Genomic DNA, 27,668 nt, shown 5'->3' on the forward strand with positions numbered 1-27,668 from the left:
AAAAGAGAGGAATTTACAAGTGTCATCAGGAATCTTTTGATGTGACAAATATGTTCATTATCTCGATTGTGGTCATGGTTCCATGGGTGTACACATATATCAAAATTTATAAAATTTATAAAATTTAATATGTGCAAGTTATTGTATGTCATTTATAGTTCAATAAAACTTTTTCTTAAAATGCCTATTATGAGAATTCTTAAGCAAAAGCAGCTTTCATGTGAATTTTTGTTCAAAATCACATTGCAAACAAAAAATAGAAAACACAAAATAACATGTATAAATTAACCTAAATATTCATAAAATATTTAAATAAATATTCAAATAAAATAATTAAATATAAAAGACTTAAAACTGCCAATTTTTTTTTTTTTTTTTTTTTTGCGGTACGTGGGCCTCTCACTGTTGTGGCCTCTCCCGGTGCAGAGCACAGGCTCCGGACGTGCAGGCTCAGCGGCCATGGCTCACGGGCCCAGCCACTCCGCAGCATGTGGGATCTTCCCGGACTGGGGCACGAACCCGTGTCCCCTGCATCAGCAGGCGGACTCTCAACCACTGCGCCACCAGGGAAGCCCCTAAAATTGCCAATTAAAATACATAAGTAAAATAACCAAACTACCCAAAGCAATCTACAGATTTAATGCAATCCCTATCAAATTTCCCATGACATTTTTCACAGAACTAGAACAAAAATCCTAAAATTTATATGGAACCACAAAAGACCCAGAATTGCCAAAACAATTCTGAGGAAAAAGAAAAAAGCTGGAGGCATAACCCTCCCAGACTTCAGACAATACTACAAGACTACAGTAATCAAGAGCATGGTACTCCCCCACACACACAAAAAACACATAGATCAATGGAACAAAATAAAGAGCCCAGAAATAAACCTGCACACCTGAAGTCAATTAATCTTCAACAATGGAGGCAAGAATATACAATGGAAAAATGACAGTCTCTTCAGTAAGTGTTGTTGAAAAAGCTGGACTGCCTCCTGTAAATCAATGAAGTTAGAACACTCCCTCACACCATACACAAAAATAAACTCAAAATGGCTTAAGGACTTAAATATAAGATCTGACACCATAAAACTCCTAGAAGAGAACATAGGCAAAACATTCTCTGATATAAATCATAGCAATATTTTCTTAGCTCACTCTTCCAAGGCAAAAGAAATAAAAGCAAAAATAAACAAATGAGACCTAATCAAACTTATGAGCTTTTGCACAACAAAGGAAAAGATACTATAAAACTCCTAGAGGAAAACATACGCAGGACACCCTTTGACATAAATTGCAGCAATATTTTTGGGCTCTGTCTCCTAGAGAAACTGAAACAAAAACAAAAATAAACAAATGGGACCTAATTAAACTCAAAAGCTTTTGCACAGCAAAGGAAACCATAAACAAAATAAAAAGACAACTTACAGACTGGGAGAAAATATGTGCAAATGCTGCAACCAACAGGGGCTTAATTTCTAAAATATATAAACAGCTCATACAACTCAATATCAGAAAAACAAACACAATCAAAACATGGGCAGAAGACCTAAATAGACATTTCTCCGAAGAAGACATATGGATGGCCAAAGCCACGTGAAAAGATGCTCAACATCACTAATTATAAGAGAAATGCAAATCAAAACTACAATGAGGTATCACCTCACACCAGTCAGAATGGCCATCATTAAAAAGTCTACAAATAATAAATGCTAGAGAGGGACTGGAGAAAAAAGAATGCTCCTACACGGTTGGTGGGAATGTATATTGGTGCAGCCACTATGGAGAACAGTATAAAGCTTCCTTAAAAAACTAAAATAGAGTTACCATATGAGCCAGTGATCCCACTCCTGGGCATATACTCAGAGAAAACTCTAATTCCAAAAGATGCATGCACCCCAACGTTCATAGCAGCACTATTTAGAACAGCCAAGACATAGAAGTAACCTAAATGTCCATTGAGAGATGAATGTATAAAGATGTGGTATATACACACACACACACACACACACACACACACACACACACACACACACTGGAATATTACTCAGCCATTAAAAAGAATGAAACAATGCCATTTGCAGCAACATGGATGGGCCTGGAGATTATTATACTAAGTGAAGTAAGTCAGACAGAGAAAGACAAATATTATATGATATCACATACATGGAATCTAAAAAATAAGACAAATGAACTTATTTACAAAACAGAAACAGACTCATAGACAAGGAAAACAAAACAATAGTTACCGGAGGGGAAAGGAGGGAAGGAATAAATTGGGGTTTGGGATTAGCAGATACAAATTACTATACATAAAATATACAAAAAACAAGGTCCTACTGTATATAGAACAGGGAACTATATTCAATATCTTATAATAACCTACAAGGGAAATCAATCTGAAAAAGAATATATATATATATATACACATACATACATAAAACTGAATCACTTTGCTGTACACCTGAAACTAACATGATATTGTAAATCAAGTAGAGTTCAATAAAAAAAAATGTTTAACTACAAATATAGACGACAAAGGATTAACGTAAAAATAAAAGTACAAAGAAAGAATAGAAAAAGCCTAACAATCAAACTCTAGCCTAAAGAAAGCTGGTGTGATTATATTAATACTACACAAATTATACTCTAAGTCAAAAAAACATTTTGAGGGGTAAAGACATTTTCTCATTACTGATAATTATTCTACTTGGAACTTAAAGTGAGTGTGCCCTATGATGTTTGGTATCTCTCTTTATAACATTAAAAAGAGCTGCATATTTTTAGATTTTTAAGGAACCTCTGTACTGTTATCCATAGTACCTGTAGCAATTTACATTCCCACCAACAGTGCAAGAGGGTTCCCTTCTCTCCACACCCTCTCCAGCATTTATTGCTTGTAGATTTTTTGATGATGGCCATTCTGACTGGTGTGAGGTGATACCTCATTGTAGTTTTGATTTGCATTTCTCTAATGATTAGTGATGTTGAGCATTCTTTCATGTGTTTGTTGGCAATGTGTATATCTTCTTTGGAGAAATGTCTATTTAGGTCTTCTGCCCATTTTTGGATTGGGTTGTTTTTTTGATATTGAGCTGCATGAGCTGCTTGTAAATTTTGGAGATTAATCCTTTGTCAGTTGCTTCATTTGCAAATATTTTCTCCCGTTCTGAGGGTTGTCTTTTTGCACCCAGCAATCCCACTACTGGGCATATACCCTGAGAAAACCATAATTCAAAAAGAGTCATGTACCACAATGTTCATTGCAGCTCTATCTACAATAGCCAGGACATGGAAGCAACCTAAGTGTCCATCGACAGATGAATGGATAAAGAAGATGTGGCACATATATACAATGGAATATTACTCAGCCATAAAAGGAAACGAAATTGAGTTATTTGTAGTGAGGTGGATGGACCTAGAGTCATACAGAGTGAAATAAGTCAGAAAGAGAAAAACAAATACCGTATGCTATCACATATATATGGAATCTAAAAAGAAAAAAAAATGGTTAAGAAGAACCTAGGGGCAGGCGGAACAAAGACACAGACCTACTAGACAATGGACTTGAGGACACGGTTGTGGGGAACGGTAAACTGGGACAAAGTGAGAGATTGGCATGGACATATATACACTATCCAATGTAAAATCGATAGCCACATAGCACAGGGAGTTCAGCTTGGTGCTTTGTGACCACCTAGAGGGATGGGATAGGGAGGGTGGGAGGGAGACACAAGAGGGAGGAGATATGGGGATATATGTATATGTACGGTTGATTCACTTTGTTATAAAGCAGAAACTAACACACTATTGTAGAGCAATTATACTCCAATAAATATGTTTTTTTAAAAAAAAAATACCAGTTTGGGGAGCAACAAAAATTATGTTTGGAAATTAATAAAATTTGGTGTCATACACATTAAATTCAGAAAAAAATGTGTATGAATAACCAGGCAAATCACCCTACATTTTGGGGGGAAAAATGCACTGTCAACAACAGAAAGATAATATCTCGGTTTCTGAGTCTGAGCATTTTATTAATCAGTATTTCACAGTTAGGGAAATGCATATCTTAATTTACCATGTTCATTTAAATTCATCCCTTAAATATATGAACTCTTTGAGGAAAGAGAGCATGTCTTACTCATCCATGTATTCTTAGCACATGAACCTGTACCTGCTACATAGTTGGTGCTCAATAAATATCTGATGAACAAGTGAATAATGAATTAATGGGTGAAAGCTATAATGAAGATTCAGTTTTCCTAATTAGAATTTAAAGTTTTACTGTGGGAACAACTGTTTCTAAATTTGGGAAATCAAAAGTTGGGAACTGGATCTCTTCTCTTGCTCTGATCCCTTTGGCAACTTTTCACAAATCCCTGACCTCCTCCTGATCTTTGCTTTTACATTTGGAATAGTGGTCTGAACGTGCTTCTCAGGCATCATAATTCTATTCAAGCAGTATTTTTCCAGTACTTGCAAATTGTTAAGTGAAAGGAGACACATTCACCAAGAGTTATTATTTTATAATGGCATGTAAGAGAAGGGTTCTTCAAATCAGTTTGCGAAAACAGCCACTTCAGCAGCTTCCTATCTCTGCCCCAGTTTTCTAAATCAACCAATAATAATTATTCCCTATAAATCAGACCTCCCGGAAGTTTTCTTCTTCTTTACAGTTGCAGCAAGCTGGCTGCTTTTCCCTCATTACATTTTATGTCTTTGTTTTGTTTGCACAGTTCCCTTTCTTCCTACCATTGTAATTCTTACTGTGTCACAAGATGCTAAATTTATGGGTGCAAAAATGTTGGTTTCTAGCAGCTTTTAATAAAAAAATGTATCCTAATTACAAAAAAAAAGGCATTAAAATACAAAACACTCCACTCTTCGCAAGGATTGATCTACTTGCAAATTCTGACAGACAACCTGTGAAGTGGCAAATAAACCTGAAAGGAACTTTATTTCCCATTTCCTGGCCATTCAGAGATCTACATGCAGCAACACTCAGTAAAAGAACTCCTCTGTACATGGGAGAGAAGTTATTCTATACACATGATTAGCACCCAATAGGAAAGAAAAATAACAAGCATGATACAGAAAGCACAGCCAAGTCCAGCTTCTGAAATACTGATGATCTCTTTAGACCGAAGCCCTAAGATACAGCCCTCTAGACTCATAGAGAAAGACTTAGGGATCAAAGAAAGAAAGTCGTGATTGATTACCCTAATGCATTATTTAAGCAGAGGAAATGGTAATATAAACAGTTCTCTGAGAGATCAAATATCAATCAAACATTTACGAAACCCGATATCCGGTGCAATTAATCCTCCCTTTTTTGCGCTATCACTATATATCGAACATATTATGCTATTGCTTTTATCGCTCTGTGTTTATATATATATACTCTACCCCAAGAAGACTCAGAGCACTTTAAAAAGTTCAGGAATTCATCATTTTTGCTCACAGAGACTGGCATAAAGATGACATGTTATTGATGCATATTTGTTGGATATATGATTTTGTAAGGAGACTTGCCAATGGTCACTCTTTAAGGACAACCAAGGGAAAGACAAAGTTGCTTTTACTAATTTCTCCATTTCAATCCAGTAACTAAAATCACACCCAAATGTTCTCTATGTGTCCTCCCCCATTTAAACTACTTCTGATTGCTCCACACAATTGGTAAACAAGAACATGTGTTGCTGTTGTTTAAACTTATTAAAAAGAAGATCATATTTTGGGTTCCAAAGCCTACAACATCTAATTATGATATCGTTATGCTTATTTAAAATAACACAGATTATTTTAAAGTGTTTTTACTGAGCTTCCATGAAATCTGAAAAGGACAATCTGAGATTAAAATAACAGTATATTAATATCAAAAAATTGGTTTAGGAGACTAAAAGAAAATTGTAGAGAAAGATTCACTAGCAATAGTCCCATTAACAAATGAACAAGGATGTGAAACTGATCGGCAGTAGCTGAATTATTGAGCCCCAGGCCCTTCTGCTCCAGTTTTATGAGTCAAAAATCAAAACTGCATGAACTAGTGAATACCCAATCTTCACAAACATCAGAGTCAAATGAAAGAAATTACCCAACGAACGAAATGCAGCTCAACAGATCATCAAACCATTAAAACTGCAACTTTATACCAGAAAGAACCATACACACCGTGATCTGGTGCAAATGGAATAATAATAGCCAGATGGAACAATAAACTCTGATGCTTGGCAACCTGATCCTTGGCACAGTGAGTATATGTCATGTGGAAAGTCAATAGGGGGTCATCATAGAATCATCAAAACGAGGCTCAGGAAATTTACCCTGAACAAAGAGAAGAAAGGCCTTGAATTTTAAGAAGTCAAGATGACAAGATGATATGGGTATAATAGAAACAGCAGGAATGTTAAAGTGGGATAGAGCCAGATACTAACAATAAACCTACCACCTATTAGTTGTGGCATTAAATTGTTAGCTCTTTTGTTTCTTCTAGAACCTAAGAGTCAAGGCACGCACGTCATAGAGTTGCCAGGATTAAATATTAGATTCTTCTAAGTCAGAGCACACTCTCTCAGAGACTCAACCTGTAAAACATTGTTGGTTGTTTGAGGAAACAAGTAAGAACTACTGAATAGCGGCAATCACATCATAGGTTTTCTTCGTTAATATTCTCGCCACTACAAAACTGCTAGAAACTTGTCTTCTAACTAAATTGTGCAGTGTTCTGGATTTCAAAGTGGCTGCCTGTGACAGACACAATGCTCTGTGTTCAAGGCATTCTTCCTGGACACACAGAAGGAGGTTTCCAAGCCTCACATAAAATTAGGCTGAAGTGATGGGACTGGGTTCTGGCCAATTAGATGCAGGCAGAAAGAATATGCCACTTCCAGTCCTGCCCTTAAAATCCCTTGTGGAAACAGAATTACATCTTTCAGTCACTGTTTTTCCACCCTGCTATGTAAAATTCTTTTTCCACCCCTTGGTAATGTCTTTTGCAGATTCTAAACTTTCCAATTATTTTAAATTGTTAAAACATAATCCAATCCAGTTTAAAACTTCAGCATTCAAAAATTCCCTACCCCCTTCCCCAACACAAGCTACTGTGGCCTTGGCCTCCCAGAGTGGAGAAAGATCATGAGAATGAATGGCTGCACCCCCCTCCCTCCTCTAGGTAGAGACATTGATGTTGCGCTCAGGGAGGAAGGGTGGAGTATGGGGTCTTCTTCAATAGATGTCCATTTGTCTGTCACTGGTGAGGATTAAGTCCCTCACTCTGGTTGGTTTGGGTTTTGTCTGGCCTCACTCTGGTTGGTTTGGGTTTTGTCTGATGTTCATTGCCTCCTTTCCTGTGTTTGTCTTCACATCAGCGCACGATTTTCTTGGCTTCTCTTCTCTGGCTGTCTCACCTGTTCAGTGGAGCAACTATTTCTTGCATAAACCTTGCCAGCTACACAATGCCCCTCTCCCTTCTTCAGGTTGGCTGTCTCTTTGCCAGGCCTAGGGGACCCAGGAAGCCCTCAGCTGCTGGTTCTTCTCTAGCATCTGAACTTGTCTATGGAGAGCCCCGGAACTGTTAGGTCTGACCACTCTGAGGGCAAAAATGAATGGAATGAGGTGGAGTCCCCTCATATTCTTCTCAAACACACTTCATCGTAGTCCTTTCAAGCCTGTGGCTGTGCACCGCACCAATGGTCTCCCACCTCCAAATCCCCACAGCTAAGTCACGCATGAGTCCTCATGGTTATTAACACCCATGCCCACTCACCCAAGAGCTCGCCCTGTGTGCTTTGGAGGCAGCACCGGTGTGGGCGAGCTGAATTTTTAGCTCAGCAAGTATTTCACCAAGGAATCAGATGGCCCTTCTTTCAAGCGCTCCTGATTTTTATAGGCGATTCTCTTGCTGCTTCACTTGCTCTGCTGCATTCCAACAGGATAGGGGAAAAATCTTCTCTCTAAGAACACAACTCTCACCATAAGGCCAGCCACATGATGGTTCTAGTCACTACTCCAGTCCCCTTCTCGTTTAGATTCAAGTGGGGATGTGGGGAAGCAATGAAAGAGGAAGCATTTCTTCCAACTCTCAAAAACCTTCAGGGAAGTGTCTTGCCCAATGATGGGTAATGCCCTGTGGCTCTCCTGAGAAGATGCAGACTTGAAGACTTCTGTTTTCAGCTTTTGCCTCAGTCCAATTCTGGTACAACAGCAGAAAACTGATTCAAGATTCTGTTAGCTTGGGACTTCAATACTAAGTCATATGCAGCACTCTTGAAGCCAGATTTCTAGGACAAGAACAACACTTTATCTCAAACATTTTGCCATAAAGATCTTTCTTCCTAATTTGGGTTTTTTTAATCTGATCTCATGTCTCTCTCTCTAAACTGGACTATGAGTTATTTAAAGGTAGGAACCATATTATACCCATCATTATGTCCCCAGAAATTAGCAAATGCTCAACACTCAGTAGCTACTCAATAAACCTTCAATTATTAGTGAGTCACCGATCAGAATGGCCATTATCAAAAAATCTAGAAACAATAAATGCTGGAAAGGATGTGTTGAAAAGGGAACCCTCCTGCACTGTTGGTGGGAATATAAATTGATACAACCATTATGAAAAACAATGTGGAGGTTCCTTAAAAAACTAAAAATAGAATTACCATATGACCCAGCAATCCCACTACTGGGCATATACCCTGAGAAAACCATAATTCAAAAAGAGACATGTACCACAGTGTTCATTGCAGCACTATTTACAATAGCCAGGACATGGAACCAACCTAAATGTCCATTGACAGATGAATGGATAAAGAAGATGTGGCACATATATACAATGGAATATTACTCAGCCATAAAAAGGAAAGAAATTGAGTTATTTGTAGTGAGGAGGATAGACCTAGAGTCTGTCATACAGAGTGAAGTAAGTCAGAAAGAGAAAAACAAATAACGTATGCTAACACATATATATGGAATCCAAAAAAAAAAAAATGGTACTGATGAACCTAGTTGCAGGGCAGGAATAAAGATGTAGATATAGAGAATGGACTTGAGGACACGGGGTAGCAGGGGGAAGCTGGGACGAAGTGAGAGTAGCATCGACATACACACACTACCGAATGTAAAATACTTGGCTGGTGAGAAGCAGCAGCATAGCACAGGGTGATCGGCTTGGTGCTTGGCGATGAGGGTGGGATAGGGAGGATGGGAGGGAGGCTCAAGAGGGAGGGGATATGGGGACATATGTATGCATATGGCTGATTCACTTTGGTGTACAACAGAAACTAACACAGTATTGTGAAGCAATTATACTCCAATAAAGATCTATTAAAAAAATAAAATAGGGGTTCCCTGGTGGCACAGTGGTTGAGAGTCCGCCTGCCAATGCAGGGGACACGGGTTCGTGCCCCGGTCCGGGAAGATCCCACATGCTGCGGAGCGGCTGGGCCCGTGAGCCATGGCCGCTGAGCCTGCGCGTCCGGAGCCTGTGCTCCGCAGCGGGAGGGGCCACAACAGTGAGAGGCCCGCGTACCACAAAAAAAATAAATAAATAAAATAAAATAAAATAATGAGTGAGTGAGTGAGTGAATGAATGAGTGAGCTTCCTGATTTGTTTATCTGCCTTAGCCCAGGTCATCTAAAAAAGCAGAACCTGAGGCAAGGACTAAAGAGCTGATACTTCATTGAAAAGGTGCAAATCCAGAGTGGTACAGGGAAGGAAATAAGGGGAAGCAAGCTAAGGAAAGATGGGCAGTGAGAGGCAGTGTGCTGACACGCCAGTCAGCACTTCACAGTGAGCCATGAGGAGGTGCTGCACACCCCTCGCCAGGCACATTCCCTCAGCAGGCAGGACTTCTCCAGAAGGCTGGCAAGAAGAAAGTGCACCTTGGAGCAGTCCACCTCAGAGGGGAAATGACAGGAAATTTATCTTCCCAGTTTCCATTTCCACTGGTGAAAATTTACTCCATGAGAGCTGGCTTTTCCACGCTTCTGAATTCTGTTATCTGACCCTTTGATGGTTGCCCAGGAAAGCTGGTTCTGTTCCCCAGGGTGTGCCATTTTATCTAAGTTCAGAGGTGAAGGGATTGCTCAGTGTGGCTTCATCTTGGAGCATCAGGGCTTCTCGGCACACCCCCACCTACACGGGGTGCTTGGCAAGGATGCTAGGAGAGGCGGCACCTGCAGCACAGCCTGGGAGGCAGTTGGCAGCTTTGGAAAGAAGGATACCAGAAAAAATTGCACGAGGTTTACATTCACTTACTACATTTTCTCTTTGAACTCACTAGGAAGAAAACAGTAAGTATGCTTTGTGATTTAGAGATTTTCAGGGACTGTACTTCTCTGTAATTTGAAGATAAAGGACACTGAATTTGACTAAGTGCTACATAGCTGTACACCATTTCATGTTGCCTCTAACATAAGGATAACATTTTGCTTTCTTCTGGCAGGAAATTAAGCTTTGCTTAATTTGTCCTTTCTGATTCTTGGAAGAAGTTCTATTCACTCCATGCTCAGAAATGGGATTGGAACCCTATTGATGAATTAAAGCAGCAGTGAACCTCTGCCTATTCCTGGGCAAGCCAGGGCACACTCTGTCACTCTTTGATTGCGGCAGAGATACCCAATCTTTCGAGTCCTTTGATAAGATCCTCTTTCTCATGTTTCACATATCATTAGAGGGGTGGGTGATGCCAGAGGTCTTCCGCAGGGGAGGCAGCAGAGTACATAAACCAAAGCTGGTCTGGACAAAAGAGAGAGAGGAATATTAAAAACATGTAGAGCCTGGGTGATTTCCTCATTCATCTTTGACTGATGGAAGAAGGTCTGCTGCTCAGTGAAGGCTGGGTCCCCAGTAATGAAGCTGTCTCCAGCACTGAGAGCTGCTTGGCCACGGCACATAGCTCAGAATTCCTGCAACTGCCTGGGTGTCAGAAGTCATCAATTGTCTCAGACTCACCTGCTGAACTCAGAGTTGGACTGTGGGGCTAAAATATCATCATTCTCTCAGATGAGACCCACACTTACCTCTTCATCATCGGTATCCCTTCCCCTCCCCCAAATATTCCCATTGATCAAGTCCCGTTATTTCTCCTGGTACCGAGTCACAGAACATAGAGTAGCATCATCATTCTTCCTCACGGTTCCTATCCACCAAGGAATTATATCCTTCCCTTTCACATGAGTTACTGTCCAACAGCCCAGATCTTTGCCTTCTGCGTGGCCTGCATATGGAGTGAAGGATAAAAGAAGTCTGGGAAGCTCTGTTCTGAGCTAAGCAGGTCTCTCCATCATTTCTGCCATTTGGTCAAAAGGCCCTTCCATCCATCCACATCCACAGAGTACTCTCCAACTAAACCATGGAGCATACATGGAAAGAGTGCCTTGTCTTCGAATTGGAGACCACCTTATAGCTCATCTGAATCCAATCACCTGTGCATTTCAGGGATTCCATATGCTGATGGTCGTCCTTTTCTCAGTTTAAACTCTTCCAGTGGAGGGAGGTAAAGACTGTCCCAAAGCTGTCACTTCATTGATGGAAATATCTAATTTTATAGGATTGGTCTAGCCCCAACCCCTTCTCAATTATCATAAAAATGTAGTTTCCACAAATATTTTCTCCTAAATTATCCAGCATTATCCTTTTTAAATATTATATATGAAACTGTACCCAATATTTCAGCCATGATTTCATCAATGAGGCATACAGTAGGACCCTTGCCTTAGTGCATCTCTTCCTTTTATTTCTATAAATAATACCCAAAATTGCATTAAATAATATATAGTATAGTAAAAGCTGCATGATACTTTGGTCCATATAAGCTTATAAACTAAAGCTCTGGAAAGATCTTTAATGAATACTTTATTTTAAGCTATATATCCCTCTAGTTTGTAACTCAGTTGTTTTTTTTTTACCCTTACTGTAGTATTTTATATTTACTCCTAATTAAATTATATTTGATTCATTGTTTCAACTATTCTGCTTCTGACTCTCATCAGTGTATTAACGTTCCCTTCCAGCTTCCTATCACTCCAAAATGTAATCAGTGAGTTATAATCTCATTCTGATCATTAATAGAAACAAAAAAGTAAGGCTCTGAACCTAGAAACCTCATAGAGAGAGAGTTCAAAGCCCACATTGACACATTAGTCAACATTCTTTGAGTACATATTTCAGCACTTATGAACCTAGGTAATTCCACACATTTAACCATCTTCAATTCAACCCATAAACATTTGTTTAGTCTCTACTGTGTGCCAAGAAATACAAATATAATAAAATCTATTCCCTGCCCTGGAGAGGCTCACAGTCAAATGAGGAAACGATCATGCAGTCAATAAAGCAGTTCCCTATGATGGGTCCTATGCTACAAGTGGACTTGCAGTCCAAGAGGAGCTCAAGAAGGAGGACTGGACTCTACCTGGGGTTGTTGAGGAAACCTCAGAAAAGAATGTAAGATTCTTCCTTCCCCTCTGCCATTTTTTTTTTTTTGAGTTATGTCTCAAGAATGTGAAAAGGTAGACTTTTACTGTAGTCTAAACAGCAAGGGTGGTTGGTAAAGGAGGAAAAATATTGATTCTGCTTAGGATTACCCAAGGACAGGTCCCTTTCACATGATTACCTCCCCTCTAGACTAGGGTCTCAGTTTCCTATCCTCCAGCTCTAGGCTTGTAACTGTCATAGGCATTAAAGGGAGAGTTGTACACATAGAGTGAGATATACATGGAGCAGACAGGCATCATTCATGCCAGGCTATCAGTGGACGATACTGCTGTCAGAAAGGTAGGTCATAAAGGACAATGGGAAGGTCAAGTAGCAATGCCAAGTGCCAGGTGCTCACTAGATCTAGTCCTCTCATTTCAGGCCTCTACTTTTCATTATCTACTCTCCACGAGGAAAGGTTTTATTTTTATACATCAAAGTATTCTTCCACATCTTTTTTCTAGCCCAGAGTTTTTTGTTTCCCTGAAGACTTAGATTTTTGAAATCCAAAGCCAACAACAGACTGTCTTTTTCCACAGCTTCTTTTTGATGTGTCTTTTCTTACCTAAAGTAATGTTTGCAGACAGCCTAGTTGACTCAAGGAGGGCCAAGGTTGGAAAGGACTTTTTTTAAATGTTGGTTAATATTCCAAAAGTATTATCCTGCCTCACACAAGGAGGCAATTATCAGCAGATGAGGAGAGGACGAGCTTCCAAACAGAGATTAGAGCATGGGCAAAATGCATGAGAAAGCACAACTGATGGGCAATTTTTCCAATATTTTACTAAAATATGGATATTTTCCATCTAGTACATTCCCATAATAAAAACCCTCAATGAAAAGAACAAACAAAGGAAATCAGATAAGTTTAGTCAGACTTCGTCATTTGGAACTCATTATTTTCAATAATCTCAACTTCCTTTCCAAACTACTCACAATCCTTCTCTAAATATTTTGTCCCTGAATTTGACCAGGGATTGATGTCACATTAATTGATGTGTTCTTTTCAGAATTCATCTTACTTCCCTTTTTGAAAATTAGTGATTTTCCCATTTCTATCATCCAGCACCTTTTTTATTTCTGGCAATTCTCTTTAAAAAGGAAAAGAGAAATTTTAACGCCATGTGTTGAGTACTTACTATGTTGCTGGCACTGTCTTAAGTATTTACATCTATTAAAATTCAGGCTGGTAACCACGCCTTCCTGCCCTTTCCAACATGAAGGTCATTGCTTTCATGTAGAGGATGGAAACAAAATAGACATTGAATCATTCTCCTTCCTTTCATCAGTTAACTATACACCATCTGCCCAAGAGGTAAGCCCATCCTTTCCTGGTTCTTCTTGCTTTAAATATGGATAAATGAAACACTTCATTTTCTGTAGCACACATTTCATTGAGCTGCACTGATTCTTCATAGTTTTGTCAATGTTGTCCTTGCAAGTTTATTCCACTCTTTGGTATCCATCCCACGAATACAAAGGGCCAACTGTATAGTTATTGAAAAAAATCCATGTATAAGTGGACTTGTATAGTTCAAACCCATATTGTTCAAGGGTCAGCTGTATATACTCCTTTTGTAACAAATTAAATCCAAGCTCAGAGATGTCCATGAAGTCACACCACCACTACTTTCTTTTTCAAAGGAATAATATGTGACCTCAATGTCAGCCTTTTCTCTTTTCTAAACTCTCCTGCTGCTCTTAGCCATCTTTTATGTGAACTATTTGAAATATATCCCTCCTAGGATCTAAGATAAATGCCTGACTACGATCGCCATTTGCTCTCATCGCTATTATGAATACTGTTGTTAATATTCTTCCAAGTTGTCCTTCAATTCTACTTCAATTGTCTTGGTCAGAAATGAGTCTAAAATTAGAAATCTTCCTTCATCTTTTTTATTACCTTTCAAGGGATGAAATCCTCAGCAGGCGTCCTCAAACCCCGGGCCACAGACCGATACCGGTCTGCGGCCTGTTAGGAACTGGGCCACACAGCAGGAGGTGAGCGGTGGGCTAGCAAGTGAAGCTTCATCTGCCGCTCCCCACCCCGGACCGTGGAAAAACTGTCTTCCACGAAACCGGTCCCTGGTGCCAAAAAGGTTGGGGACACCTGCTCAACAGGACAAGTCAAGAGTTCATCAGAAACTGGGGAAGATATTCTAATGTCAAATACGTAGAAAGAAACCATGAAGAAAACTATGAAAAATTTTAAATTCCTTATGGCCTAAAAGACTGCTTCCAAAATCACAAGCAAGTCTCATATGTGGAAAAAATTATTATCAAAAAATACTAGCATATTCTACAATAATGGCTATAATCAAGAGATCTAGATTCTAATCTCAGACATATTCTTTAATGACTGTGGGACCTAAAACAAACCAGCTAAACTCTCTGGGACTCATGAAGAATATCTTCATCTGAGAAATGTAGATCTTCATTATTTCTGAAAACTTCAGAGTATTGTTATTAGAATCTTACAAAAACACTTTGAAAACTGTAAATGCCATATATAAGACATTATCATATTATTGTTCCTTTACTTCATCTATTATCCTCCTTGGTATCAAGTTTCTGAGTATTTGCCTCTCTCCTTTTCTTAAGCCAATAAACATTCTAATAAATGCATTCTTCTGGGACTTCATAAGGTGACTTTTTTTTCCCCAAGGAGATCATCATTATGATATAAAATCACAATCCAGAAAAACAAATCCTATTCCTCAATATGACCTAGGTCACCAGAAGTTATGGACTGAATGTTTCCCAGCAAAATATCTATGTTGAAACCCTCCTCCCCAGTGTGGTAATACTGGGAGGTGGGGCCTTTGGAAGTTAAGGAAGGATTAGATGAAGTCCTGAGGGTGAAGCCCTCATGAATAGAATTAGTGTCTTCAAAAGAGTCACAAGAGGGCTTCCCTAGTGACGCAGTGGTTGAGAGTCCGCCTGCCGATGCAGGGGACACGGGTTCGTGCCCCGGTCCGGGAAGATCCCACATGCCGCGGAGCGGCTGGTCCTGTGAGCCATGGCCGCTGAGCCTGCGCGTCCGGAACCGGTGCTCCGCAACGGGAGAGGCCACAACAGTGAGAGGCCCGCGTACCGCAAAAAAAAAAAAATCGACATGTAAGTGGACCCACACAATTCAAAACCTGTGTTCCTCAAGGGTCAGCTGCATGTATACACCAGTGTCTTCTAGTGACAGCATACGCACACCTCATGGATCAGAACCAAAAGGCTATGAGCTTAATGAGCTTCATTATTCTTTGTAGGGTCTCCTCTGACCTCAATGGCTACATTCAGCCTCTCTCTTTTTTTCTCTCTCTCTCTCCCTCTCTCCCCACCTCCCACATTCATGCAGATAAACACCATCAAGGATGATTCTATCTCAGTGCTATGTTAGGAAGCATATGGAGAAAAACATTGAGAAAGAAGCCCGATCCCAACATGAGACTTCTGGTGATGTAGCATCATTCATAGAAAGTTCAGGTGTTTTCTGAAAAAGACAGGAGTGTTCTTGAACTTCTAGCTTTCCGTAAGGTTCAGGGCTGCATTCACAACCAGGCCACACCACCAACCTGTCAGCGTTCACCTAAATCACAGGCTAGTTTCTTAGGATGAATTTAGGAGGCACACGAGGGTCCGGTTTCCAAACCCAAGCCAACAGTAACATGATATAGCTACTACAAGGAATTCAATTAATGGATTTAGAAATAATATATTCACCAACTTAAAGGTGATCAAATTGTAAGAGTAACTACCACACCCAAGGGATTAACCACACCCAGGGGTTATCAGCACTTCATTCAATCCCCCTTTGTTTTATAATGTTTTATGATACATGATCTACCCTGATGTCTGCAAATGAGACAACAGCAACGCACTGAACATCTCAATAGATGACAATAATAACAGTTAGAATTTATTGATCAGTTACCATGAGCCAGGCACCAGGCAAATACACTATAAAAAATTGTCTCGGTCTTCACAACAAGCCTATAAAACAGGTTAGGGAATCCACCCTAAATTAGTTATTATTTCTCATTCTCCAGAGAAGCAAAATAAAGTTTACACAAGTAATCTGCTCAAGATTTATTTAACAAGTGAGTGGCAGAACAGAAATTTATAGCCAGGTCTGGGGGGACTTTGAGCCACAACACCTAACCAGTCTCAGATTGTTGTAAAATGGGGCATGGCACAAGAAGAGGAAGTGAGTCTTTCATTTTTAAGCAGTTATGAAATCAAGACCAAAATTAGACATGGCTAAGGATGCCCATAACCCCATAGGCTGTCAACTCGGGGATCAGCAATAGCTCTGATGAGGTGAGCAAAGGGAAAGATGATTGTTATATATAATACATCATGCAATAGTATTATACATCATTTGACTAAAAGATATATATTATATATCATATACCAAATATTACATGTTATGGGTTATACATTATGTATGATAGCACAGAAGTCCAGCCGAGGACTGTGATATGCAAGTCTCACGGATGCCAGTCCCAGGCCCTCAACAGAAGAGAGACAACACACGAGTTAAGCTTTCATCTTTCCCACTACTACTGAGCCACGAAAGTGTCACATAAGTATGATAAACCCATATGAGTGAACTCATATTATACATGGCTTAAATATCCTTAATTTATAAAATGTGAGAGGTATAAACATGATAAAATTTGTTTTATCAACCCCCTTAGATGATTGGCATGTTGGGAAAGACTAAACACACATACATAAAAAAAAGCCAAGTACACATTTAACTGAAAGTACTGTAGCCATGTCACAGGCACAACTTTCTAGCGTCAGGGCAAGCAAGCATTGGGGGAAGGCTTTACCAAGTTTGGTAGGGAAATAGCACTTCCCTTTGAAGAACCTCTCTACCTGTCTCATTAGTCTTGCTTTCAATCTGCTTCCTCAAATTTCTTTTTATCAATATTTTAACAACTTTTATTTCAGCATATAATCATTAATTAGAAAAAGCTGTGAATTTATTAACTTTTTTTTTCTGCTTTAACACTTTAATTCGTAGGATACGGTTTTAAGCAGAAATGTGGTTCCTGACAAAAGCAGTGTCCATGAGTAAATAAAAACAACTTTGAATGTCATATGACTTGCATAGGGTTTCTATGGATGGGGGAGGAGTGGGCAAGAGAGTGGGGAAGTCGAGTTCCATCTGGAATTTCAGACACACTGATATTTAGAAGCACATGTTTATCTTGAGTTACAATATCAGAAGAGAAGTGTGAACAAGATACTAATTGCTCAATGTGCCCATCGCCCAGGAAGATACGAACAGACTGAACAAGACAGAGATAACCTAATATAGAAAGAGCATCCCCTTCACAGACTGGCCCAGCCTACTCATCCAGGGTCAGCTCTTCCTACTACCGTACATTACAATTACTATGGAAATGCCCCAAAGTGCCATACTCTCTCACACCTCTGTGCCTCCACCCAGGCTGCTTCCTCCCTGGATACCTTCGTCCACATTTTTACCTGGAAAAATCTAACTCTCCTTTTAAGGTCAGGCTCAACTACTATTTCCTCTATTACTAAACTCTCTTCTCTGCTTCCACTGGTCTTCATAAATACATCTCTTGTAGCATTTACCATACACCACATTACATAGACTTGATTATTCATTGCAGGCTTCTAGATCCAATAGCTATAGTCACATTGGCAAACAGATACAATCAAGGACAGTTCTGTCTGTATACTTGGCTTAAAAACCACACAGATAAAGGTGTTGAAAAAGTGGCCAGATCTTTACACAAGACTTCTGGGAATTTAGCATCATTCACGGAAGCTCTGTGAACCCCTCTCACACACCCCATGAAGAGAAGAGGAGAAGAGAGATTATTTTCATCTGCTGGACATGCTCAAGTATGAAGACAAGGTCTTATTTATTTTGCACGCTCAGTGCTGGACTTGGTGCTTTGCATGCACAAGGTGTTCAATGAGTGTGGGCTGGAGGAACTTTTGGAGATGAAAGGTCATGATGTTCCTATGAACTATGCTCTCACCGTCTTCCCAAATAAGCAAATATGGAGCAAATCAACTGCTGACATGCCTTGGGTCCTTGTTTAATAACTCAGAATACTTTGCTAAAGTTTTATAAGATAGAATACCATTTAGAAATCACATGTCATTTCCCATAAACAAATTGGTACTCACTGAGTAGCAAACTCTTCAGACCCGCTTTTGTAGAGATAAGGTTCCCTAGCTCTCAAAGAAATACAGTCATTGTTCTCATAACTTTTTTGCATAGAATTTGATCTATTAAAGCTGAACCAAAAGCAGGTGGCTTTGGAGTGAGTGGATATATGCAGTTCCCAGCAATGTCATTATATTGTGCCTTAAAGTAGATGACCAAGACAGAGCTTGAATTATTATGCAGGCAGCAGGAAACAGGGAAATTGATAGACTTCTTTATCTTCGGTGATAATAATAATAATGATGATCATATCCTGGGTTCCATCTCACAAAATGGCACATGGATTTCTAGGGGCCTCTCTAAAGAATTAGAAGTTGAAGCAGAAAAATGAAATATGACGCTATCTGGATGATAATTGGAGAAATATTACTTAGGACAAAAGCATTAGTAAAGAGACCAATTTCTGAGACTCTCTTTTTCTCTTGCAGGTTGATCCTGCCTTCTGGTCTCAGGAAATCTTTGAGTTTTATTTATGAGAATTCACGCTTTGCTATCCTCAGCTGTTAAGTTAGTCCGTGGCCACCCTCTGCCTCACCTTCACTCAGGAGACAGAGGAGAAGCAAATCAGCTCTGTGCCTGGACTTGGGGAACGTCTCCACTCAAAAGGAACAGTTTAGTTACTGTCCTTCCCCTTCGGAACATAGGTTCATGTGGTTTCTACGCCCTTAACTATGACTTGAATAAAATTATATACTATGATTTTTTTAACTGTCTTTTCAAGAAGGATGGTACTAGTGCTGACTTCCTTCTGTCTCTAAACATTAGTTGTCTTCTCTACAACCTACCTTTATTTACAACTTTCTCCCCAGAGCCACGAAAAAAGACCTGAGTTAGCTGTCAGGAATCCTCAGTTCTAGCCCAATGCTACTAACTAGCTAGTAAACCACTTAATATTTTAATAGTACTTTCAAGGTTTATAAAGCCACCATTAATTTGGGTCCCCTCAACAGCCTTAAGAGCAAGGTTAGATATGATTGCCGCCTAGAAGATGAAGAAACATCAGCTGCGAGAAGCTACGTATGCGGGAAAGACTTAAAACTCTGAGGACTGTATGTGATTGGGTGAGCAACAGTCACTGTCCCCCGGACAGAGCAGAGGTCTGCCCTAGCCTAGTGTCTCTTCTTTGCTCTCCAAGGTACTGTTATCACTTTAATATATTTCAGTTATTTCACATTAAGCTCCAATTTCTATAACGTTTCAGTTAGATGGCTTAATCTCAATTTTTTTGTTGTCCCTCCATGTGTTATGTAGGCCTACCTAGTGGTGCTAGGTGTGAGGAAATACTTATGATTTTAAAGCCAAGAGTCCAGATGGAAGTTCTCGAATGTTAACTGGCCTATGCATATCAACATCCAAGAATCACCAGATGAGAACATCAAGAGAAGCACTTCCAGAACAGGAATAAGGACTGCATTTGCCAGGCTGTCATGACCACTATGTGTTAGGAGATGACGGTTGTTATGAGGATCTGAGGGACTGAACTGCAAGGAATGTAGCAATCTGCCAGCGGGGTTTAACCTATACCTATATTTACATTCAAAATGCCAGCAAATATCAGGAACTTTGCCTAAGATTCTGGAAGTCACATTTGGCTTCTGCGTTTTCCACATTGCCTCCAGAAGCCTAGGAAGGTCAGGTTACAGGGGGAAGGCGCTTATCAAAGCTAAGTCACAGAGATCATTAACTGTCACAGGTGGTACTTGAACTCTGATCTCTTGACTCCAGTTTTCTTTCTGCTCCACCAGTCTGCCTCTTAGCTTCTCTAAGTCTCTGTTTCCACATCTGCTAAATGAGAGGTTGGAGTAGATGCTAAGGTCGCTAACACCTCAAATTCTATAATTTCTTTTCCTTCTAGTAGCATCCCAGCCTAGCTCAGACCCCTCCCTTGTCACAGCAAACACTGACATTCCTCTCTCCCACATCACGCTCACTCTCTTCTAATCCAAGAAAATGGACTAAAAGGAAGCCCAATTTTCCTACTCAGGACTCAGCGACAGCTTAAAACAGAAAGTCTCAGTGAGAAATCACATGTACCAGTCTTATTGTGGACAAAGGATCATTATGTTTGTTTACTTGGGGCCAAACAAGCCATTCTTTAAAGTTTAATTACCAAGGAATCAGACAACTTCCTCTATATATTGAACGCCTGAGTGAATATGGAATTTGTTTTGCCGCCATTCAAACTCAATTTATTTTCTTCCCTCCCCTTTCCCTTTCCAGTGCCACTCTGGTGACTTGCTACTCACTCTTGAAAAATCCATATATTTCTCAAGCTAGGTCAGAAAGCTGGTTGGAGACTCCTGGTCACCAGTGGGTCAAGCATGTGTTACCTCAGAGAACCACTAATGGCATCTGAAAAAAGAGAAAAGAATAAGTAATAACTTGGCCATCGATTTCAGGAAAAAAGAAAGTCAAACCAGAGTAATCAGGTGCTAAAAGTGTATCTCAAGTAGGCAGCAACTTTAAGGAACACTTTCAACAGGGAGAGTTTACTTGGACCTATGGGAGAAGCACTCCCACTGTGCTCCAGGATGGGTGATGGTTTCTGGGTAGAAGTGAAGGGCGTGCAGTCATTCCTGATCCACAACCCGGGCTGCTTCGACCACTTCCAGGGGCTCAATGCAGCTGAGACTCTAACACTCACTGAACCCTAATCCTCTGCCCGTTTGCTTTACTCCTCAGGACTTAGACATCCTATAAGTACGGCTGCAACACTTCCAGGTGATCCCAGGTGCCTTCATTCCCCTGTTCTCCGCAGCGCATGTGTCTGTGTCCCTTTACCATCTTTGGGCCTCAGCTCCCATCACAGAAGTTTCCAGCCCACTCACATCAGTCACAGTTTGCATTCGCTGATTTGAGTTCATAGTCAGAATCTTCATCCTCCAGGATTCCAAACCGCACACACAAAAACTAATTAATTAATAAACGTTAATGGCCATGAATTTTGTCTTGATAATTAATGACATTCCTTCAGATAAGTATCAGTAAGAATAAAACTGCTCCACATTTCTTTTCTAAAGAACTCATTAAATTAATTTGGATAAGGGGCAGGGCCCTGGGGTGGCATTCTCAAATGAAAATACCCACAGAAGCTGGCAAGAGGGATGCTTGCCAAGAACAACACACAGCAGCCCTGAAGACACACCTCAGTTCTCCTTCCAAGAGAAAGGCGCTGTAGAAAACAAACTTATGGTTACCAGGGGATAAGGGGGGGGGAGGGACAAATTGGGAGATTGGGACTGACATATAAACACTACTCTATATAAAAAAGATAACTAATAAGAACCTACTGCATAGCACAGGGAGCTCTACTCAGTACTCTGTAATGGCCTATATGAGAACACTCTACTCAGTACTCTGGATGGCCTATAGCTGATTCACTTCGCTGTACACCTGAAACTAACACAACATTGTGTATCAACTATACTCCAATAAAAATTTTTAAATTTTAAAAAGAGGGAGAGAGAAAGGTGTGAGGAGTGCTGTTAGCGGACAGCCCCCAGCTTCAGTGTCTTTGGGCCAAGGCTATGCTCCATGCTCTCCCTGAGCACAGCAGTTCTAGAACCTCATAATTTTTGCCCAGCACAGGATTCCTCCAACAAATAATCATTGTCTATAGCTCCCCCTTGGGCTAGATGAGACGTTCTGAGAATTGCACTGAGGTCTGAGGATCTTTCCACCCAATCCTCCTTTCTTTCCCCTCTCCATTCACAGGGTCAGACCAGCATCATGGTCTGAAGACTTCCTCTTCCTACTCCTGTTCCCTCTCCTCTTCTATCTTTTGTGGGCTTGACCTCCAAAAACATTTTTGCATTTTTAGTTTTGTCTCTGTATCTGCTTCTTTGGGATCTGTAGATCCCAAACCGACATACAAGGAGATGGTGACCCTCTCAGGTGAGGAGAGAACTAGAAAGGCTGTAAGGGCACTGACTCATTTACCATTTTATCCTCAGTGCCCAGTAGAATGAATATGACATTCATGGGCCACAGGCTCCAAAGTGTGATAATGGGTGGATGCCACACTGATATCCATTGAGACACGAGTTCCCATCTGGTCCCAGTGATCAAGCCACTCAGGTCACCAAGTCATCCACGTAGTGACCCCAAGGTCTCTCCAGATCCACCAGTTACTTCCAGGCCCTTTTTAGAAAGGTATGAAAAATTGTTGGCTCTTTTCCCACTATACCCTGCAGCCACAGAAAGGCCACTGTAGCAGTTTCAGGCCCTCTCTACCTAGACACTGTGTCACCACTGCTCACTGCCCTCTACCAATCCCCATATTTCTGGGCACGGAGGCTTTCCATAACACTTGCCCCCCACCCCCAGGCTTTATTTGATTTTAAAACTCAATCAAGGACCTCCCTGGTGGTCCAGTGGTTAGGACTCCACGCTGCCAATGCAGGGGGCATGGGTTCGATCCCTGGTCAGGGAACTAGGATCCCACATGCCACATAGCCAAATAAATAAATAAAGCAAGACCCTGGAGAATCAAAAATAAAAATCCATCAGTGAAACAAATGAAAATCCATGCATTATTCCTACCTTCTATCAAATTTCCAAACCTATTTGATATTCATGTGGCTGACTTGTTATCAATCAGGTTTCAGCTCATATGGGACCTTCTCAGAGAGGTCTTCCATGGATATCTAATGTAATATTGTACCCCGTCTCCTATTACCCTCCTTTATTTCTTCATAGAACTTACCACTATCTGAAATTTTCTTATTTGTTTACTTGTTTACTATTTCTTTCTTATTGTAGAAAATACACTTCAGAAGAAAGTTAAGTGTCTTGTTCTCTCCTGTGTCCACAGATCCTAAAACTCTGCCACGCATGTACTTGAATGAATGACAGAAATGGCCCCTGTTTCCATGGAGCATACAACCTAACTAAGAAGGCAAAGACTGAGTAGTAATTGCAGAATCTTTTAGAATCTCATTTGGGGAATCCAAACGCCAACTCAGAGACCATACTTTTCCAGCAGCCTCTTCGTTCTTCATTCACTGTTCCATTTGGCTATGAAAAAGTCCATGCGTAAACAACTACGCCACTTTCACCCCAGAGAAAACTGCCTTTGGCGCTAAATCTGAGCCAGTAGTCTAAAAACTGTTTTTGGTCATCTATCTTTATCATTAATCAATTTTTTAACAACCCTCCCAATATATGTTTATTTATTTATAAATTATATGTAGTATCACAGTGCTAATGTATTGTGTGCATTTTAAAAACATTACCAAAAATTGAAACATAAACAGATGAGATAAAAATAGAAATATAAATTCTGGTTTTTCAAGTTTATGGTTACCAAAGGGGATAGTGGGGTGGGAGAGAGATGACTTAGGAGTTTGGGATTAACATATACACGCTACTATATATAAAATAGGTAAACAACAAGGAACTACTGTATAGCACAGGAACTATACTCAATGTCTTATAATAACTTACAATGGAAAACAATCTGAAAAAGAATATATGTGTATGTATAATGGATTCACTTTACTGTACACTTGAAACTAACACACCATAATTAAAAAAGTTTTCAATTAAAAAAATTTTTTTAAAAAACCTTTCTTCCTTTTTCCCCCTTTAGATCATCTTGTATACCCCCGACAGTATGTACAGCATATTTTGAAGACCACTAAACACAGGAATTTTTACCTAGAGATAGAAGTTGCCAGGAGTTAGTGGTAGGAGAGGCGCTAAGTACAAGGCACTAAGTAATGCTGAGAAAACAAACAAAAAAGGAATCCTAAGAGTAGTTAGACATTGAGCATTTTATTTTTCTGACCAGTGATAAATCCTGCAAAAACCCACATTTCCCTCCATGTTCCCATGTTACCTCTAGAGATCAGAGTCACATCAAAGCACAGGAAACAATGTACCTTTATAGCCACCTCATTAATTCTTGAACTCTATAGCCAACTATGGCAGATGGCTACAACAATATCTCCCACTACGCATGCTCTTCTGCAATGTGACCTTGCCACCTCCTCAAGAGGTGCAGTTCCCCTCCCCTTGAATCTAGTCTGGCCTTAATGACTCACTTACGACTGATAACATACATGAACTTACAGGTTATACATACATGAACTTACAGGTTATGTCAGAATAGGTCATACAGCTTCTGTCCAAATCTCTTAGAGCATTTTCTCTCAGAAAACAGCCCCCATACTGAGAAAAGCCTAAGGCACTCAGAGAGCCACATAGACTAGCTTTATGTCTAGTTGACAGTCCCAGATGAGGCCAGCTTGGAGTCATCCCATCCTATAAAGGCTAATTTTATGTATTTACTTGACTGGATGATGGGGTGCTCAGATATCTGGTTAAAGATTATTTCTGGGTGTTTCTGGAAGAAACAGCATTTGAACTGGTGGAGCAAGCAAAGCAGATGATGCTTCCCAATGTGTATGGGCATCATCCAATCCGCTGAGGGTCTGAATAGAACACAAAGGTGGAGGAAGGTTGAATTCACCTTCTACCTTCTGACTGGGTGAGCTGGAACATTGATTGTCTCCTGTCCTCCATGCTCCTGGTTCTTAGGCCTTCAGACTCAGACTGGAATCTACACCATTGGTTCCCCAGCTTTCAAGCCTTCAAACTATACCACTGGCTTTCCTGGGTCTCCATATTGCATATGGCAGGCTGTGGGACTTCTCAGCTTCCAGAATCACACGAGCCAATTCCCTAAAATAAACCTCATTAGTTAGTTAGATAGATAGATAGATAGATAGATAGATAGATAGATAGATCCTATTAATTCTATTTCTCTGGAAAACCATCTCAATACATATCCCAAGCAGGAACTCTTGAAAGTTCCAGCTTCCTGCTTTTTGAGTCACTCCAGATATTTGAGTCTTCCCAACTGAGGAAGGTAGCATGGAACCAAAAGCGAGCCCGACCACTGTGCCCTATCTGAATTCCTAGCCCACAGATTCCATGAGCATTATAATATGGTTACTGTAGTATTCTATAAATTTGGGGATGGTTTGATAAACAGATAGTACTTGTGTCTTACTCATTATCCATTCTGCCCTTCTTCCTTAACAACAGAACCCTGATTTTGTTTTGAGAGCTCTATTAAAAATACTAAATCTCCTAGCTTACTATGCAGCAAAATATGGCCAAGTAATACAATCACGGCCAGTGAGAAGTGAGCAGACGTTGCTAGTTGGAGCTTCAAAACAATAAAATAAAATAAAATAAAGTTCTTTTAGGAGACAGGTGAAATGGCTAGTTTCTTTGACCTTTCGCCTTTCTTTACTTTCCTCACTCTTCCTGCCAGGCATACAGTTCTGATGCCTAGAAGGGCAGGAACCATCTTGCTACCAGGAGGTTGAAAGCCACAGTCTAGAAATGGGGTTGCAAAATGACACAAACACACAGATTTCATGATGATTTTGTGGTACCATTAACCATACTGAACTGCCCACCTCAGACTTATTGTTATGTAAGAAAAATAAATTCCTCCGTGATTAAGGAATTTTTAATCAGCATTTTCTGTTACACACAGCCCAACACACTTGGTACCAAAAAGAAAATGATGTAGCAAGAAACAGAACCTAAAATTTAGCTTTGTTGAATTTGGCTAAGAAGCACTGGCTTCAAGGGAGCTCAGAAGTGCCCGATGCTTGGTTAAATGTTCTGCTACCCTTGTCTTGAAATTTTTAATAATTTTATTTGAACTTATGTTTTGTAAGTGAAGACTAATGAGACAATAAAGCATGCATGAAAGCAGAGGAGACAAAAATGTATGTGTTGTTTCTTGCCAACCATTTGCATAAGCATTCATGATGCCCCATGAGCACAGGATTCCAGTGGACCCACAATGCATCCAAGTTCAGGGAGGCATACAAGATGTACAAGGAAAATGTGTTACAGCTAAGACTGAATAAGTAGGTTGAGAGGGAGGCACTGAGAGCCCCAAAAGTCCACCCTTTCTATTCGAACAAGAATTTGCTTTAAATGTAGAAAGAAGGCAATGGCATTCTAAGAAAAATGAATGAAAACCAAGGAACCCTATCATATCCTTTCTGACTCCTGTTACTTCCCTGTAATAGCTAAACACATATGCTGAAAATGGTGACATAGAATGCTATGGACTGAAGGGTGTCCCCCCCGCAAATTCATATATTGAAGCCCTAACCCCAATGTAATTGTATCTGAAGATAGGGTCTTTAGGAGGTAATTATGGCAAAACGAGGTCACAAGGGTGACCCCGACGTATCCACTGAAAAGAGGAAGGAGAGGGAATTTACGTGCCTTTCTCCCTCCTGCCTCCTGTGCCTCCTTGGACAAAATTCACCCATGAAAATTTAATCCCCCTATATTTCTGGGATACATCATATGGCCCCTTCAGTGACACCCAAGAAGTCACATCCCACATCCTATGGTGTAACATTTCAGGACAATGCACAAGTGTCAGGAGGAGCCCAAGACCTAGGCATGTAGCTGGTTGCTAATGGAGGTGGCTGAGGTTAACTGAGGTCATGGAGGTGTCAGACTCTCTAAACTGAGAGTCTGGGATGTAGGTTAGGCCATGAACATCTGAGATGGCACATAAAATGTGTCCAATAGAGTGACTCACACAGGGTCCTTCTTGCCACATTCAGCAACGTTCAGAAAGAGATAGATGCAATTTGTCAGGAGCTAGTAAGACTATCGAGAGTGGGACAGGAACACCAATTTCCTAAGGAAACCCTCTGCTAGCAGCTTGTAATTTAAGTGGAAGTCCCATAATTTGAAACCCTGCGGTTGAAAAAGCCAGGCTCTTCAATAATCCTAAAATAAAACATTAGAAAGGGCAGCCGCAAAGCTGCAGGCCTTCCCCAAACACCTTTCATTAATAGTTCTCTGCAAGGGGGAGGTGGCTAACCTGCTGGCAATGAGGAGGTGAAGAGGTTGTCCTGCCACTGAAGCTCACTGCCTGAACTGCCTCAGAACAGATGCCTTTAAGCTAAGACACAGGGTGGTGGCCACAGCA

The sequence above is a fragment of the Delphinus delphis genome, chromosome 8 (assembly GCF_949987515.2).
Source record: "Delphinus delphis chromosome 8, mDelDel1.2, whole genome shotgun sequence".
NCBI lineage: Eukaryota > Metazoa > Chordata > Mammalia > Artiodactyla > Delphinidae > Delphinus > Delphinus delphis.